Source organism: Canis lupus, chromosome 5, assembly GCF_048164855.1.
Source record: "Canis lupus baileyi chromosome 5, mCanLup2.hap1, whole genome shotgun sequence".
In the NCBI taxonomy this organism is placed as follows: Eukaryota; Metazoa; Chordata; class Mammalia; order Carnivora; family Canidae; genus Canis; species Canis lupus.
Genome location: NC_132842.1, coordinates 45,474,023 through 45,492,201, shown reverse-complemented (window position 1 = coordinate 45,492,201; position 18,179 = coordinate 45,474,023). Strand labels below are relative to the sequence as shown.

Here is an 18,179-nt window from a genome sequence, read left to right as displayed (position 1 = left end):
CTTGAGAAAAACTATTAAAATATTTGTCTAACAAACCCCGAAGGGCATATGCATGGCTTAGAGTTTGAACTTTCCCTTCAAACAAGGTACAGAACAGAACATTGATCACTATCCCCAGGCCTATCACACAACTTCCAACTACAAAAGACCATATTCACTCCATCAAGATTATTCCATATGGAATTGCCTAAAAAACTGTTAAGATGAAAAAAGTTTATTGTTCAGAAATGTAAAAGAGAGCTGGGTTCAAACCCCAGCTCGCCTAGGTACCAGGTGAGCCAACATACATATCACTTATCTTAACCTTACTTCTTTGTGTATCAAATGTGGTCAATAGCAACCATTTCTTAAGGCTAATATGACAATTACATAAGATTACAAATTTATTACTGTAAAGACTTTAAAATAGCACTTGAAATCTCTTGGGTGCCAAATAAACTGTCTTCTTTCCAAGAAACAACAGGCAGAAACTGGTAGAACCAAAAGTAACTAATCTCAAAATAATAGGCAACACTAATATCATGGGTTTTAGAAATAACCACAACAGGGAAGAAGAAAGAAAGAGGATCCTGACTAGGAATTTTAATTATAAATACAGCCTTCTACTTCCCATAGCCCAGTGCTTGACAGGCATGGACATGTTTGTGGACTGGGGTACAGAGGAAGATATTTAAGGGTGAGGCAGTTGGTACACACACAAATTGTACTACAGGATGAAAGCCTTTAAGCATTCCCAATAATTTCTAGGGGTTGAGTACAATGTGATCGTCTGCAGAATGGTAGTAAAAGGATAGTTTTGTCACTGTGCACAGCTCTTTATTTTCAGCGAGAGAAGTGAAATAGGATTAGCAATGCAGGAGAATGCTTTGCTTTAGTATTTTAGACAGTCTTGTTTGCTCTATCATCAGAGTATAAATAAGTCAAAATGAATTCCATGTCCTGTGGATGAAATGAAATGGAGTCTCTAGGCTAATTTTCTCCAATATGAAGAGAGAACATCCTGTGATTGAAGGCTGTTGTCAATTTTCACAGATCCAACAATAATGTATTGAGTGCTAAGTCAGATGCTACTAAACTCTCATGTTGTATCACTTTATGTCCAGTTCTACCAGATGTATCAATTGGTCTAACTTATAAAGTTCTAACAGATACATCAATTAATTCTAGTCTCAGCTTTTTTTGAAGTTTACCTTCTCTATATATTCATTTTTTCAACCAACCAATTCTCGAAATCTCATATGCCACAAACTCAGATATTTATCTTCACAACTCAGTAAGGCTACCTGTCTCTTCCTGGGTTCTCCTACTCAAGTCTGTAGTTTGGACAATGCCCTGAGACGGAAAGTCTGGATAATCACAGAGTCAAACACTGCACTAGACATTAGAAGTCCAAGAAGGGGCAACAGGGATAGGCAGGTCTTTGCCCCATGGGGATTATATGTTAGTGGGGAAAAGAGAAAAAATAGATAAATTTATAAGTTACCAAAAGAAAACGATAAATTTCATGCAGGAAACAATGATATGTATATTCAACAATGATATATAAGAATGGATTAGGTTGACTTCCTTAGATGGGATGATCAGGGAATATAGCTCAGAGAAGGTAGTCTATAAACTGCAACTCTAAGGATAAGGAAGTACAGTATCGAGTATTGAAAAAATGCACTTTAGAAAGCAATTCATATGCAAAGGTCTTAAGATGACAAATAGCCTATGAATTACTACAAGGAGAACTGTATGGTCAGAACACCTTGAACAATGGTGATAATGGTGAGGCATTGGACTGGTATGATAGACTAGAGTTAGGTCTTTGCAGATTGCATTAAGGAGCTTGAACTTTATTCTGAGCGCAAAGGAAGACATTGAAAGTTTTAAATAGGATAATGATAGTATTCAATTTACATTCTAGAGAAGGTCACTCTTGCTGTTGTATGGAGAATGAATAAGAAGAGCAAAATTGGAAGATAGCAAATTGGTATAGAGGTTATTATAATAATGAGATGAGAGGTAATAATCCAAGTTGTTATCAGGCAAGATGATAAGAATTAGAGGGATATGAGAGAGGCATATCTCAGAAACAAAACTGATAGGATTGTTAATGAGCTGAATATGGTATGTGAAAGAAAAGGTGGAATTGATAGGACTTCCACGTTCCTGACTTGAATAATCTGGTAGAAGTTGGTGTCACTTAGTGAACAGTGAAGACACGAGAAATGATACTTTGAGTGAGGCTATGCTAAGGGTTCTGTTTGGGAGAATGTGAAGTTTGGGATATCTATTAAAGATCCAAGGAGAAACATGAATTAGCCAGTTGTATATGTACAACTAGAATTAAGAGATAAATTCCAAATTTCTAACCTTAATAACTAATTTTGCTCCAGTAAAAAAAAAAAAATGCAATTATTGACTTCTACTTCTGGCTTTAAGTGAGTACTAGTGGCTGGAATCACCATCTTATGATAAACTATCAACTATGCAAAAAGTATTTTTGGACCCTAGAAAGAGATAGCCCAGGACTTAGATAACTGAGAGAAGAAGGAAAAAATTAGATGAACTCTATTATCACCCACCTGGAGGCCAATTCCTGACTGTAACCCAGAGGGAGAATCTAAACAGAGACAGTGGTCTTATTCAATTGAAATGGATATGTGAGTTCAGGAAAGATGAAGTTTCTAGAGTCAGGGAGAGACAATTTCTGAGAACAGAAAGCAATATACAGAAAGAGGCTCAAAAGTCTGAATGGGAGTTCTCTTGACTCTTTGGCTGAGTATCAGCCATTACATGTTATGTGCAAAAACAATTTCTGAGAAAAGAATGAACACCAGGAGAACTATAGCAGAATTCTTAGTGGTCAATAGTACTGGAAATTGTTTAGCTTTGCTCCATCCAAAGTAGAGAGGCCTCACTGAATAAACATGGCAATCAGTAGACACAAAAAAAGTCCACACTCTTCAAGTAGGGATGAATCTCTTATAGAATAAAGGCCACTGTAGTCCAACTCTTAGAGATTTTAAAAATAAGTTCCAAAGAAAAAAAAATCAAACTAATCTGTAATAACTTTCCACAAGAAACATGTTTAATACTCTTTAAAGATAAGTAACAATAATGAGCAATCAGTAATGTAAAATTCACAATGCCAGGCATTCAAAAAAAAAAAAAAAGAGGAAGGAAGGAAAAAAGAAAGAAAGAAAGAAAGAAAGAAAGAAAGAAAGAAAGAAAGAAAGAAAGAAAGAAAGAAAGAAATGCTAGAATTCAAAGAAGCAGGAAAATATAGTCCATAACCAGGAGAAAAATCAGGCAAAAGAAAGAGGCCAGATGAGAAAATTAATAGGTAAGGACGTTAAAACCGTGATTATAAATGTTACACACAAAGATGTCAAAGATAACATGAACATAATGAGCAAAGAAATAGATATAAAGAAGAACAAAATATAACTTCTTGAGATAAAAATTTACACTAATATTTAATAGTAGATTAGATTCTGTGAAAGAAAATATCAATAAACTTGAAGACAATAAAAAAACTATCCAAAATGAAGCATACAAGGAGAAAAGTACTAAAAGAAAAACATAAAATGAACAGAGTTCACAACCAGTATGATAGCACCAAGTGGCCTAACATATTGGAGTTCCAGAAGGAAAAAAAATGTGGCAAGGGAGTACAATTAGAACAGGAAAAATGAATGAAGATATTTGAAGGAATGATGGCCTAATGATCCATATCTGATGACAACTATAAACCTGTAGATCCAAAAAGCTCAATAAAACTCAAGCAAGATAAACACACACATGTATGTGTACATATACACATATGCAAAAATATACACACACCCCTATGCACTTCATAATATTGTTAAAATATAGGAAGAGAGAATTTTTAATTATTCAAAGAAAAAAATACATACTCATCAGAGAAACAAAGATAAAATTTAGTCTAGATTTATTATTCAAAACTATATTTGGGGTAAAAGACCAAAAACAATAAACAACAGAATAGCATCTTTATGCAGGGAGCAGGAAATAATTGTCAGCCTGAAATTCTTTCTCTAGTGAAAATATCTTTCCAACTAAAAGTCAATTGGAAATTGTTTCAGGCTAACTGAATTTGTAAACAAATTTTACTACAAGGAATCTTAAAGGAAATTCTTTAAACAAAAAGAAAAAAATAAACAACAGATAGAACACATAGAAAACAAACAGTAAGATGGTTTATACACTAGATCCATGAGCAACGCAGGGATTGGGGTACTACCCCTGCTTCCAGGTAGTCAAATATCCTCCTATAACTCTCTCTCTTTTTTTTTTAAAGACTTTATTTATTCATGAGAGACACACAGAGAGAGAGAGAAAGGCAGAGACACAGGCAGAGGGAGAAGCAGGCTCCACGTAGGAAGCCCGATGAGGGACTCGACCCTGGGACTCAAGGACCACGCTCTGGGCCAAAGGCAGGTGCTAAACCACTGAGCCACCCAGGAATCTTTCTTTTTTTTCTTTAAGCAGGCTCCATGCCCAGTTGGATCCTAACGTGGGGCTCAAACTCACAACTCTGAGATTAAGACCTAAGCTGAGATAAAAAGTCACATGGGCAAACTAGATATTTAGTCCCTATTTCAAACATCCTCCAAGATCTCAGCCTCCATTACCCAAAGCCTTTCACTGATATTTTACCCTGTTTTTCTTTTCATCTCATTCTTTTGATTCCATTCTCATAGGGACTCTCAAGGTAAAAGTCCTTTGATCCACATAATGTTTACCTAGTTTCAAAAGAAGTTCAGGTTTTTAGACTGGGAATTAGCCTGGGTGTCAGACTGGGGATTTCCCCCACACACACCCCAACGTTAATACAACTTCGAGAAGACAAAGAACATTTCACATTTCTTTAATTCTTAAGATCCTATATCGGATACAAGCTATTTCTACGAAGCAGACTATTCTATTGTGGCTCTCTGAGGTTATACACTAGGCTTCCTCAGATACATGACAAGGCAGCCTAAACCAATGAGTACTGGAATCAGTACAACTGACAGTTAAATCCATCAATCAATTGTACTTTTTCTTTTTTTTTTGAATTCCAGGCCTTTCGATTCCATTCTTTGGACTCTTTCAGAGTCTTCCCTTGCTATTTTAGTCAGTCAGGGGGAGGAAAAAATGTTGAATTCTAAAATGGTATACCGTCTTTTTGCCTTTCTTAGAAGCATACAAAAAAAATAATTTTTCAATACAATAAATTATATAATTATGATAAATATAATAATTTTCCATAATGGAAAGAGTGGATGTCTATGCTACTACCTCGAAAGAATTGCCAAGAAGGCAAGATCTGTGGTCTCTGCGCCTAATAATATAAGATCGACATGTTTAGCATTAACTAAACTATGTAAAAAACAATCTGCTGTGGTTAATTTTTAAGGTAATAGGCTTGTCTTAAAAAGCTATCACTTCAAGGAAATAAGGATCAAACAAATGTATCCATGTAAGTCACTCAATGAAAATTTCCTATGATTTCTAAAGAAGGAAAAATAAAATGAGTATCTTGGAGAAATGAGCAGTGGCGCATCTCATTAGTTACTGCAATTTTACATTAAGTGGGCTTTACTTATCTCTTTTCCAGATTAAATCTCTGATATGCTATAGTCATCAATCTATAAAATGACAGTAGGGCAGCCCTGGTGGCTCAGTGGTTTAGTGCCGCCTTCAGCCCAGGGCATGATCCTGGAGACCCAAGATCGAGTCCCACATCGGGCTCCCAGCATGGAGCCTGTTTCTCCTTCTGCGTGTGTCTCTGTCTCTGTCTCTCTCTCTCCATCTCTCTGATGAATAAATAAATAAAGTCTTTAAAAAATGACAGTATCCCCTCTAAAAGCTAGGGCAGCAAAACTTTGATGTTTCTCATAATGGAGTCAGAACAATCTCTCAAATTCATATTATTCTGTGCATTGGTCCCAAAACAGTGTTAATTTTTGTTCTCAAATTCTGCAAGAAAACATCTCCTCTCGCTTTTATTTGCAGCCTCTTCTGAACCTAGGACTCAGATATAAATCCATGCAAGGACAGCTAATGACAGAGTGACAGGCCATACTGTATTCATATTCACCCACCCTCCCCACCCTATTGCAGGAGAAAGCCATGTGTACCAGATATCATCTTGGTCTTTTATGCAAAGACACTCCTCCTGGCTCTTCCTTCCAATCTGTCAGATATGCCCGGGCATGTCTTCAGCCCAAAGCACACAGATGAGGCTTAAAATAAGCCATTACGCAGGGGAGAAGGGTCTGGACTCCTGCCACCCGATTTCCAGCACTGGAACCTTGTGATCCTTGCCTTCAGCTGCAGAATGTCTAAGCTTTTGGAACCACTCCTGTGTCATATTTAGGGGCACTTCTGCAGCAGCTCCAAGGATGGCATTTCAAGCCTTAGGACTAGGTGCTCTCGGCCTTTTGCCCTTACAAGGTTTCTGCTGTACTCCTGCAACCAAATCCCCACATTTTTACTGAGAGCAGGAAGCTGAACCTTAGTCCCTGCCTCAATAACCTATCTGGGAGACTCTGCCCCTAAGAACTGTACCTGCAAGCACCTCTTTGAACTCAGAGAACTCATCACATTCAGGTCTGACCCCTCCCAGGATGGCCTTGCTCAGCACCTACATAATTTTGAGCTTTTTCCTGACACCATTCTTCATGCAGCAGCAGGAAACCAGGCTGGATACTACCATAGACAGCTGTGAACTCCAGAGAGAGCAGCTCAGACTTGATTCAGTAGACAATAGGGAGTGAGGCTAAGCGCTTAAGCAGGAATGCAACACAAGACACAAATCAATGGAGACATTCTCACCACTTTTGCCTTATCTTGGATGCAAGCTCAAGCTCCCCCAGGCTTTTAACCCTGAAAGGGAACTAGAAATAAGGGTTCTTGAGAGCTGGTTATTCTTATTCTCACCAGGTTTCCTCTTCTTTTATATCACTTTACGTTTTAAAACAAAACAAAACAAAACAAAAAACCCTTGTTGCTATTGTGCCTACAATAATAAAACTCTGGCAATGATGTACTTAGAAAACGTCCAGAATAAAATTGAAACCAACTTGGGCATTCTCAAGTATCTTAAGTGCCTTTCCAAATGTTTGAGTTCCCAAACAATTCAAAATGCATTTAGTAGGATGTTTTCCATTTCTTGCTTAAACCCAAGTGGGCTTTAAGGAAATCAGAAATCAAGCATTCCTTATCCCTTCACACTTTAGCAAGCCAAATGTGATTTGGAAAAAGCTACTCGATATCCAAGAAAATCTTTTTACTTTGTAAATGAGGGTTCCCCCCCCCTCCTTAAAAGGGGTAATAAGAATTCTAAATGCAAACCAACTCAGAATTCTCTCCGTATAAGCTAGAAACTTAACCCATAAATGCTCAGTGTGTTTCTTTCCTAGTAATGTACTGATCTCCGTGGACGTTTTAAGAGCCATTTCACATCCTTGGTATAATGCCCACCCTTAAATCTCGGTATCCATTTTCACGACCAAAGTGGAGTCCAGCTAAGCCACTGTATAATGGGCTTTCAAAGGACATTGTGAGCACACTGAAGGGTGTGTAGATTTTACCCCAGGTCCAAGAAAAGTGGAACCAACAGCCATGGGAGTGCTCCAGATAGATGGAAGAGCCTGAAACATATTGAAGGCCGGACAAGAGGGGAAAAAGGCCAGACTTCAAGCATAGAAGATAATATCGAGGGTTCCAAAGAAGCCCTAGAAATATCAGACACAGAGAAATAAATGGCTTTATGAATAGCCATGTAATCAATTCAGTAAGGAATAATCAGTCAGTATGCTGGCTACTAAGGCCTAGTTTGGAGAGGGAGAGAGGAAAAAGACCGAGTCCCTAAACACATAGTACGGATGTTCATTTTTAAAGGCTGATGAACATCACGGTAAAAATAAATATAACATTTTAGAAGCAAATAATGGAATGCGAAAACATGGGTAGCTGAGTAAGCAGAAAAATTCACTAAACCACTCAAAACTTAGTTTTCTCCAGTGGTTACAGAGATAATACTGTTCACCTCACAGAAGAGTCTAAGAATAGGCCGTTCTAGAGTTTTTTTTCAGCATCAGTTTTCATCAGTTCTTTCTTTTTTCCCTTTGGAAATCAGAGACCTACAGATATTTTCTCCTTAGCACTTTCATAAGCAAAGACTGAGATGATCTAAAACAGCATTTGAAATTGGAAAGTGCAAAACAATTTTTTTAAAAGGAAGTCATTGTGTTGAGAGAGATAGGATCACTGGGTGGGAAAGTAAAGGGAAATGCCCCAAGAAAGCAGAGACAAGACCGAAAACACCCAGACAACCTTGGTCCTCCTCACTCATCAGGTGAAATCAGACCTGGCTCAAGGATGCTAACTACCCCTGGAGACTGGTCCACAATGGCCCTGAATCTACAGATAGCTAAACCTATGTTATCCAAATATCCACCAAGCTTGCTTATCTGTATGGCTAGTTTGGCTTCATAAAGGACTTGGACCTGGCCTTTTGGAAGTTTCCTGGACTAGGAATTACCCAGCAAGCTTTAGCAAATTGCAAGAGAGCTTGCCTAGTTAGACTCTTCTAAACCAAACTAACACCTTAAACTTCTAGAAAACAACCCAGTCATTAAGAGCAGAGTTAGGATCCTTGCAGAAAACAAACGATCCACTCAGAGTGAATAATATAAAAAGAGTTTAATAAGGAGAACACTGTTCAAGTATGGGTAGGGAAACCAATGTGAGTGACAGGTCAGGGGAAAGAGGGAGCAGAATTACTGAAGAATTATTAAACCCAAACGTTTGAAGAAGCTCTTAAGGGTCCCCAAGAAGCAAAGAAATCTGTGTAAATATGATGCACTTACAGGACACAGCCAGATATGGTGACACCCTCCCATCCTCAGGGGGAGAAAAATACCCAACCCCTACTTTCCCTCCTCTTGCATCCCATACCTTGCCATCAGCCAAGCCAACTGAAGCTGGAGGACAAGGGAGGATCCTGGTATGATCCACGTAGGCCTGACTCTCAGGTCACAGAGCAACACAGAGAAGGGATGCAGAGGTCACAGAGAAAATAAGCAACACAGAGAGATTTTTCTAGTTGCTCTGTATAGTGGGTTGAATTGTGCGCCCCCTCCCCCAAAGTTATGTTCAAGTCTGAATCCTCCAGTACCTCATCATGTGACATTATTAGGAAGTAGGATCCTTATAGAAGTGCAGGGAAAGAAGTCTTCCCTTTGTCCCTTCTGGAATCTTTGGCTGGTCTAATAATTAAATTGATGTAAGACACATTAAGAGGAGAAAAACAACAATTTAATAATAGGTAGACCTCCTGCATCATGGGAAAGACCCAGGAGAACTGAACAACTATGAAATACCTGCAGCATCACCTTTCATACCACCTTCCACTAAAGACAAAAGACGTTGAGGGTGGGGAGTTCATTAAGGGAAGTTACCGGGAAAACCATGGTAAACAAAGGTACAGTTGTTATGAAGATTGTAGCATTGCCTTCTTAATTGATAAGAGTTTCAAAAGACTGAGCCATCCTCTTCTTCCTGGAAGGGGAGGGACACACCATTAAAAGTGGAGATTTCCCTTATAAATGTACATGTGTACAAAAAGTTGACTTGCACTTGGTTTTCAGTGCTTCTCTAGTGTCTACACGTTCTTTAAAACAACCAGCTTAAGATACTCAGGATGCCAAAGAAGCCTATCTTTGGAGGGCAAACTGCTCCCCTTCTGAAGCTATCAAGGTAAAGCGAGGTCATTGTGGTGGGCCCTGATCCAATATGACTTGTGTTTTTACGAAAAGGAGAAACTAGGACACAGGCAGATACTCACAGAGGAAGGACACACATGGAGGAAACCACGATGTGACTCGAGGGAGGCATATACAAGCCAAGGAATGCCAGAAAACTCCAGAAGACAAATGAGAGAAGAAAGAATTCTTCCCTAGAGCCATCAGAGACCATGGCCTACTGACAGCATGATCTTGGGCTCCTAGGCTCCAGGACAGTGAGAATTTGTGGGGTTGTTTTTTGGCTTGTTTGCTTGTTTTTTTTTTTTTTTTTAGCTGTTTTTGGTGAGGCTGTTCCAGTTGCCCCCAGGGGGCTCACATGCCTACAAAGGTGCAAGTAGTCTCTGATGGAACAGATTTGATTTTTCAGAGTAGGTGTTTGCTTCAAAATGGACCTCAAAAAGGATTGCAACCAACACTTTAATAAGAAAAGGGAGATGTCAGAGAGACCTGCTCACAGTCACACCAGCAATAACCAAGATAAAACAGGAGAGTCCCAGGAAAGCTCCCTGTGCACCCTGCATTGACAGGAGGTGCAATCACTCTTAACCTAGCAGAGCTCAAACATTCTCCAACACTCTGAAATTTCCCCTAGGATATCATCTAAGTTGAAGTATTCTCCAGAATGAATGACAAGTGGCATCCTTTCCTGAGCTCCCATATCTCTGAAGTACTAGCAGCTTTTAAAGGGGTAGCTTTCAAAGGAGTTAAAGAATCCATTTCAGAAATGAAAATTCGCCTTTGTTCTTTTTTTAGTGCTAAGGGATAAATCTAATAATCCTGAGAGAGAGCACCATCAATCCGCTAGGACACTGTTTTACTTCCTTGTGAATTAGCAATAAAAACAAGTTACCCCAAAAAACTTATTGTTTGAGGATTGACTCTTCCACATATTCAAAAAAAAAAAGTTAAGAAACTACAGAGTCAGCAATGTAGACTTTTAGGGGTGAGGGGTTGCGGGCGGGGAAAGGAGAGAAAGAAAGCAAGCTCCACCTAGAACAAATAGGTTTCCTACAGCGCTGTGAGTTTCCTTATCTAGAGGAAGCTTTTGTTTACTTGTCAATCAAGGCCAGCAGATCTTCTGAGGACTGGCCACACCTTGGGCTGGGGAATGCTCAGGAAGGAATGTGGAAAGCTGAGGGGAGAGGCTGTTTCCTGATGGCTCAGCTACTGGCAAGTGTTTGGACCCTGGGAAAGTCGCCATGTAGGAATTCCTCTCTGAGGAGAGGAGCGGGAGCAGCAGGAACAACGCTATGATCCCCTGGTGGTGACTCCCAGTCACAGGGCTTGAGCAACACAGGCCAACCGCAGGGAGCTGTGCCTCAACCCATCCTGGGCTCTCAGCTGCCTGTTGTCCACCACCCTGGTCCAGTACCACAGCCAACATGCAGCACCGTTCTCCAAGCAAGTTCTCTCTCAGGAAGACCATGAGCTTCACACAAGGTGGAAGTTTAGGGATGGGAGTAACTAAGAAAAGTCCAACTGGGATTTCCAACTTGCCAACTTCTCAGATGGCAGTTCTTTCAGATGAAAGATATGCTTGGACAAGACAAGTGATACCTTCGTGGGCAGTTCCTGATTTCTTCTGCAGAGATCTAAGTAGTTGGGACAGTGTCCTCCCACATAAGACAACTCAGAAATTATATAACAGCTAATTACAGGACCGCTTCCCCTGCTTCTCACCTCCCTGTGCCCGTGTTCTTTGAGCACAGCGAGCTGGGGAGACACATGGCGACTCCTCCCTGGCCAGGGCACCACTGAATGGAACATTCCTTTAATGGAAGCTCAAAGAGCTCATTTCTAAAACTGGTTTTCTCCATTTAGAAGTTTCTTCTCTGACGTCTAAAATTAAGCCATCCATGAGGAAGCATTTAACCATTCTAAGAGTTTCCTCCAGTTAGATCAAGAGAGCCAAAGTCAACCAAGAAAAATCAATATAAAATGTGCTATTCAAAACAAGATTTCCTATTTCTTAAGAGCCTAGCTGGAGAACAGCTGTTCTGATCATTTATTTGCCTTATTTTCTTCCACTCAGACATAAGCGGGACACTTAGCTTTCCCTAGGCATTTTGGAAACCTCCACGGCCTTCAACTCTGGTGCATTGGTGACCTCTAGAGGACATAATTTTGGTCGCGGTTCAATGTTAAGATTGAAAATCCATTGTTCGGGAAAGATGAATACATTATTAATTTTATAGCTGCAAAATAGGTTTTAGTCCACACAGCACAAGAGACTAAGAAGTTGTCTTCTTCCAAATAAAAACTCCAACATGTCAAATGATCCATTTTCCTGAGAGGAGTTTGTTGTTCATGAAAACCTCAGAAAAGATGGATTTGTTTTCTCGTTTTAGAGTTCATTTTCCTAAGATGGATTGGTTCTCTCTTTGTTTTAGAGTTCATTTTCCTAAGGACTCCCAACTCGGCTGAAATACTAGAGACTAGCCTAAGCGGGTGTCTTCAGCTCTTTTTTGTCTGCTCCCCATGCCTTTATGAACTACCCAGTTCAAAAAAGCATTCAAAGATCTTTGTTCTGTTCTTAAATACCTCTCAGCCCACAGGACTCAGCCCTTCCCAGAGTTCAGTGAACTCATTCACCACATGCCCCTCAATGACAGAGCTTCTCAGCCAGGTGAGGGCTCAGGGACATTCTCAAGCTCACAGAGGTTGGGTTGAGGCTAAATAATAAATAAATAAATAAATAAATAAATAAATAAATAAATAAATAAATAAATGGCAATGGGGTTCTCCTTACCATTAGGGTTACCCTGAGGCCCTGGGATGGAGCTGCCTTTCTCAGCTCACTCACAGCCAGGAGCCTTGAATCACATCCTCTCTCGGAAGTGACAGAAATCAGCCTAATTGACGCAGGACCACTTAGGACCAGATCATAGGATCATGGGGGAAAAAAGTATTTAAAACCATCTGCATTCCAGGCACTTTGTCAAGGGCCTCTGTGTCCTCTCATGTTCACAACAGCCCTGCAAGGTAAATGTTCCCCTCCACAGTTCTCTGCACAGAAACTGAAACCCGGGCAGCTCGGGCTGACGAAACCACAAATGTCACTGGAAGTTGGCTTATGTGTGTGTAATTCCCACTCCATCACAAGGCTTCTAACTGCATCCAAAGTTAGAACCGAAAAAGCCAGTGGCACTCAGAGTTCAGGATGTTCACCCTACAAATCAAGAGGCAGGAAGTCCAATGACAGCCTGAGGCCAAACACTTCAGTGGCAAAGCTGGAGCTAACAGCAAGTCTTTGCATGGCTGGGCGTGTTGGGCCCCTACACACAGTCCACAACCACTGCCTTCTTGCCTTTGCAGGACCCAGAGAGGGTCACTAATACTGTCAACAGAAATACCAGGAACTACTTCTGTAGCCTGCCTTCTCCCGGTGGCCTGGTTTCCACAGCAAGGAGATCTATCTGAGACCCTCAAGGAACCCTGTGAGGCTCCCACCTCTGACCCTGAGGCTTTCCTCACCAATTTCTCTTCAAGGGTGGGTGTCCTTCCTGACACCCATACCAGGGAGAACGTTGGACTCTCCGGGCAGAAGCACACATCCATTAAAAGAAGAAAGAAGAGGAGCAGGCCTGAAAACTCAAGATTAGAAGGATGAGGATGGAACTTGGATCAGCAGAAGGCATTTCTAGAACTGGAAATTTTATTCTTCTCTAAGCAACCACTTAGCATGTGACTTCTGGAAAACCCCATTAATTTTTCAGCAAGGCAGTTTCCACCTCAATATCATGTGTAGTTCTGTAAAAAAAAAAAAAAGAAAAAGAAAAAGATATTCTTATCCCATTGAGCTGTATAAATAAATGATAAAACCATGGTATAGCATGGTATAAAGAATAAAGGAGAGCAGGCTGGATCACCAAGCTGTACACTCCATTGATTACACAACAATGGGGATTTAAACAATTTTTGCTTCTAGGCCTTCTTTCTCCTGCCCAGTTCTGGTCCCATCCCTCAACTTAACACTTCCTCAGAAAGGTCCCAGCTCCTTCAAAACTCTTGTCGGTGAAAGCTGATAGCATCTCTAACCAAGATTTGTTAAGTCAAGAGGCTACAGCAAGTGACAAAGCAGTGGCTGGGGGATTGTGTGGGAGTTTCACTGATCTCTGTTAGCAATGTCCCCCCACTGTGGCTGTTGACTGTTTTCAGTGACTCATCTTTGCAGTAAAAAGAAGAGGTTTCTGGGAACCACCCAGATCTTCAAGGCTATTTGTAAAAAAGTGACAAGCCTCCCTCATTAGGAATCAGGGGTGGAGGCGGGGAGGGGGCTTCCTCTCAAGCCTAAGGAACTTGACAAGTTAAATCTTATTAGTTTGGCCGGTAGCAATCATTCCAGAGAGTAGGTCAGGAAAAGTCCCATGTCAGTTGGCCAGTGAGCCGGAGCTCAGTGATGCTTTGGGGAAGTACAGGAAGACCATCACGCTCCATGGGGGGTTGCCCCACTGCAGGACCGTGAGGCTGTAGTATGGACACAGCTAAAGACTTCAGCTGCTTGAAAACTTTCCTCTGAGTTTTCACATCTGATCTGCCCTGTTCCAATCTCAAGGCCAGTTGTCCAATGGTCACTAGCACAGGCACTAATTAGAAAAGCCCTTTCAACCTTCTCCTCCATCTTTTTGCCATAATGGAGCCATTCATAACAGAACTACAGCAGGGGTCCTAGCAAGCAGGAAACTGCAGACTTTTTCCTGAGGAACCTGTGCTGTTCACCTTCTCCTAGTTCCTACCCCAGGAAGGATGGTTAATATAGCGTTATGAGGGGTTTTTCAAATTCAGCTATTATTTCTGTAGTGGCCACTTACTGATGTACTTCGAGGGCTGAGCAGAGTTCTGCAGCAAGGAAGATGCCCTGGCACCTTCAAATCTCCCAGGCCATACCATAAAGCAAATCCCCCCATCCCCCCCACCCCTTCTCACTAAGCAGATGCCTCATCACAATTAGAAGCACCGGCAAAGAGCTTTCAGCTGAGAAGTGCTTCAGGCAGTAAAATTGAGAAGAAGCACTTAAAAGTTTGAGATAATTGTCTGGATAAATGTAAGAAGCAAAATTTAATACTGAGCAAACATTCTCAGCAGGCTGCGAAGGCCAAACAGGTCTTCCTAGTATGACAAAAAAAAAAAAAAAAAAAACAGTAAAGAGAGATGAAACAAAGATCTGATTTACAGATAAAATACTGCTTTTCTATGTCTAAGAATATGGAACTGGGGGATTTTTAGTCCAGTTACAGATTGCTAGGGTCCTAGAGAAGAGAAAAGAGAGAATGAGTCACCAGAGAGCAAGCACAGTGACATCCAGGCTGATGGAGTTTCAGCTGGGAGAGGTAGTTTCATGGAATAAATTTTGGTTTGTTTTTTTTTAATGCTTTACCAGAAGCAGGATGAATTCACTTCTTCTACAGCCCAGGAGGCAGAGTAGAGACACTCAAATAATGATGAGACTTATAAACAGAGACTATAGCTGTTCCCTAGTGCAAAGGGAGACCACCTCCTCAGAGAAAATACCATATAATCGTTGAGGTACCTGGATCATCTTGTTAGTGGTACCTATCACCTTTGAAAATCAAAGCTGGTTCTGTGTACATTTAGCAGTTGTTAGCAATGAAACAGAGGCTACTTTGTTTTATTCATGGTGTTCCTGGGCAAGTCTTGGTTGAACATTTCACTGTTTGCTTGTGCTCCATTTCTGGGAAACACTCCTCCTAGTGCCTTCCTGGTCCCAGGGCTGATAGATGCTCAAGACCTGTCTTTGAGGTGGTCCCTTCCTGGCTAGCCATTGGCTCCTCCAGAACTCCTGCCAGGGGCCAGCTAAATGCCAGGAGCCAGCAGAGCTTTTTGTAAGTAGTATCGCATTTAATTTTCACAACCACCCCCGGAAGGTAGGTAACTGCAGTAATCATTATTGCCTTTGGCTGATGAAGCATTATTGATTGCCTTTTTCTGGACAAGGTTGAGTCAACTGCACAAAATCAAGCAGTAAGTCAACACTAGAGAAGGGACCCTACAAAATCTTGACCTCAAAGTGTCTACTCTTGGCTCTTAACAGCAAGTGGTGCTGAATGGCCAGATCCTGGATCTAAGAGCAATTGTTCTGACCCCATCATTAGTTTTCTACTTTGCCAAGGCTGCTTCATAATACCACATAGCACCTTAGTTCTCAGGTGACTCTTCCTACTTTGAAGGTAGGGACACTGCCAGCCCAATGACTCATCTGTAGTAGACATTCAACTCTTAGTTGTCAATCATCTTTCATTTTCAGGAGAGAACATGATGGTTTAGAAATTGCCTAGGCTTTGGAATTTGGTTAATGTGCATTGAAATGGCTTAACAGTTTGAGCAACTAACTAGGTCTCTCTAGGGCTGGAGTTCCTCAGATATAACACAGTATTGCTGAGGGCCTACCTACCTGATGGGTTTTTATTTATTTTTTATTTTTTTGAAGATGGAACAAGTCAGTTTGTGACAGAAGGCTACGCAATAACCAACATATTTGGGGGGATTTAATGTATGTTCCTTCTCTTCCCTGGATATAACAGGACACAGACACTATCAGATTGAAACCTTTAAGAGAAAGCGAAGTCAACATAAAAATAATACTAACCATAAAATTAGTAGTAAATAATGAAGAATAATACTAATCATAAAACACATTTTTAAAAAAACCACCAAACTTCATGAGCAAGGAATATCTCTCAATATGAAGACTTACTAAATTCTCATAGAAGCAAATGATTTAGCACACTGGTAAGTACACGTCTAGCAGGAATACTTACCATTCATCCTGGTAGAGCTGATTTTTTAGATTATAAAATCCAGTTGGGAGCTGAAACTCAGTACTCTGAAATTTGTAAGGTAACTAGTTGCTAGAATCTGAGCTGAAGAAGGAGCTATCTAAAACCATTACAACATGGGTATGTTTGTGGGGGTGGGAGTGTGTGGGCATGGGTGCCTAGCTCTCTTGAATCATAATGTCTTAGATCCAGATATGAATTGATAAATTATTTTAGTAGAGGTTTTATGACTCAAAATATTGTGGGTTTTTTCATGGTAAAAAATGTAGAACATGCTTCATCTAGTGTGGTTTAAAAGGGATTTTTTTTCCAACATGCATAAGTGAGGGCATTCATAAGTTTTTTTTTTTTTTAAGATTTTATTTATTTATTCATGAGAGACACATAGAGGCAGAGAATCCTTCGTTGGGTAAACTACTCCTAGTTGGGTATTTTGTCAGAGTTGAAGTTACTCCCACTGTATATAAGGTAACTTCCAATTCCTGTTCCATAAGCTTTACGTGAAAATATGTCTTATATCTTAATATATTATTTTGGAGACTGTTCAGCATGGCCTTCTGGCGCTCCGGGTATGAAAGCTTTCCTTTAGATACCCAGATTGGCTTAAATATTAAATTACATTTCCTGTAAAAATCTTATAAATGGAAGCACTTGGGTGGCTCAGTGGTTGGGTGTCTGCCTTCAGCTCAGGTAGTGATCCCGGGGTCCTGGGATCAAGTCCCACATTGAGCTCTCCACAGGGAGCCTGCTTCTCCCTTTGCCTGTGTCTCTGCCTCTCTCTGTGTGTCTCTCATGAATAAATAAATAAAATATTTTTTAAAAACTGCAGCACTATGAACCCTAAGGGTAATTATTTTCTTTTCCTGAAGAAAAAATGCTGCCAAGTAATTATGAAACATCTTTTTAATACTTAGAATTTTTACTAGACATAGATGTCTTCAGCTTGGATCTGTATCGTATCACCCCTGTGTGTTCCTTAAAATGTCAAATAAACTGGTTAAGAAATCTCTAAACTTGTACAAATTCAGAGTTTAACTTAACTCAGTAATTTTCAACTAAAAATTGCCAATGAGTTTTCTATTCTATATTGGTCTCTGTGCTATCAAGAGCAGAAGTGATTTACTCTTAAAATGGTCTTTGAAAGAATTAAATGCCACTGGTGCTGAGCTCTGAAGTTAACTTTTAAAGTAAGCAGATTTTCCCCTTAAAGAATGTTGCTAAAACCTACCATGTCCCCCATCTCCTCCCTTAGTTCTCAGAGATGAAAAATGTGCTCTGCTATTGTTAAGCTCCTGGCACATTCCTTATTCCAAAGATGGTAAAATACAAAAATAACTATGTACCTTAAAACTGAATATTGAAATAAGAAGTCTGAAGATAGAAAATCCATGGTAGATTCAATGAGGAGAATATGAAAGGGGCTCATTGTATCCTTCTGTTTCCCATGGCTTGTGCTCTCATGGTCACAAGATGGCTACTAGAGCACCACACATCATGTCTATGCTCAAAGGAGATAAAAAGAAGGACAGGATAGCAGTGGTCTAACAGCCATTTTATCTGAAAAGCTAATCTTTTT

The 18,179-nt window shown here is 40.2% G+C and overlaps 1 long non-coding RNA gene across 13 annotated transcripts in view; it reads right to left on the bottom strand.

The window, feature by feature from the left end:
* Positions 1-18,179, bottom strand: part of LOC140633643 (uncharacterized) — a 440,888-nt gene that overhangs the window by 75,144 nt on the left and 347,565 nt on the right. The window contains exon 2 of one of the 13 annotated variants that reach the window (XR_012031221.1): positions 9,462-9,561. The exons of 11 other annotated variants lie outside the window; for them this stretch is intronic. This is a non-coding gene — a long non-coding RNA (uncharacterized lncRNA). Of the gene's footprint in view, positions 1-9,461; positions 9,562-16,585; positions 16,720-18,179 lie in introns of those variants that run through there. One more of the 13 variants, XR_012031219.1, reaches the window with a different exon arrangement.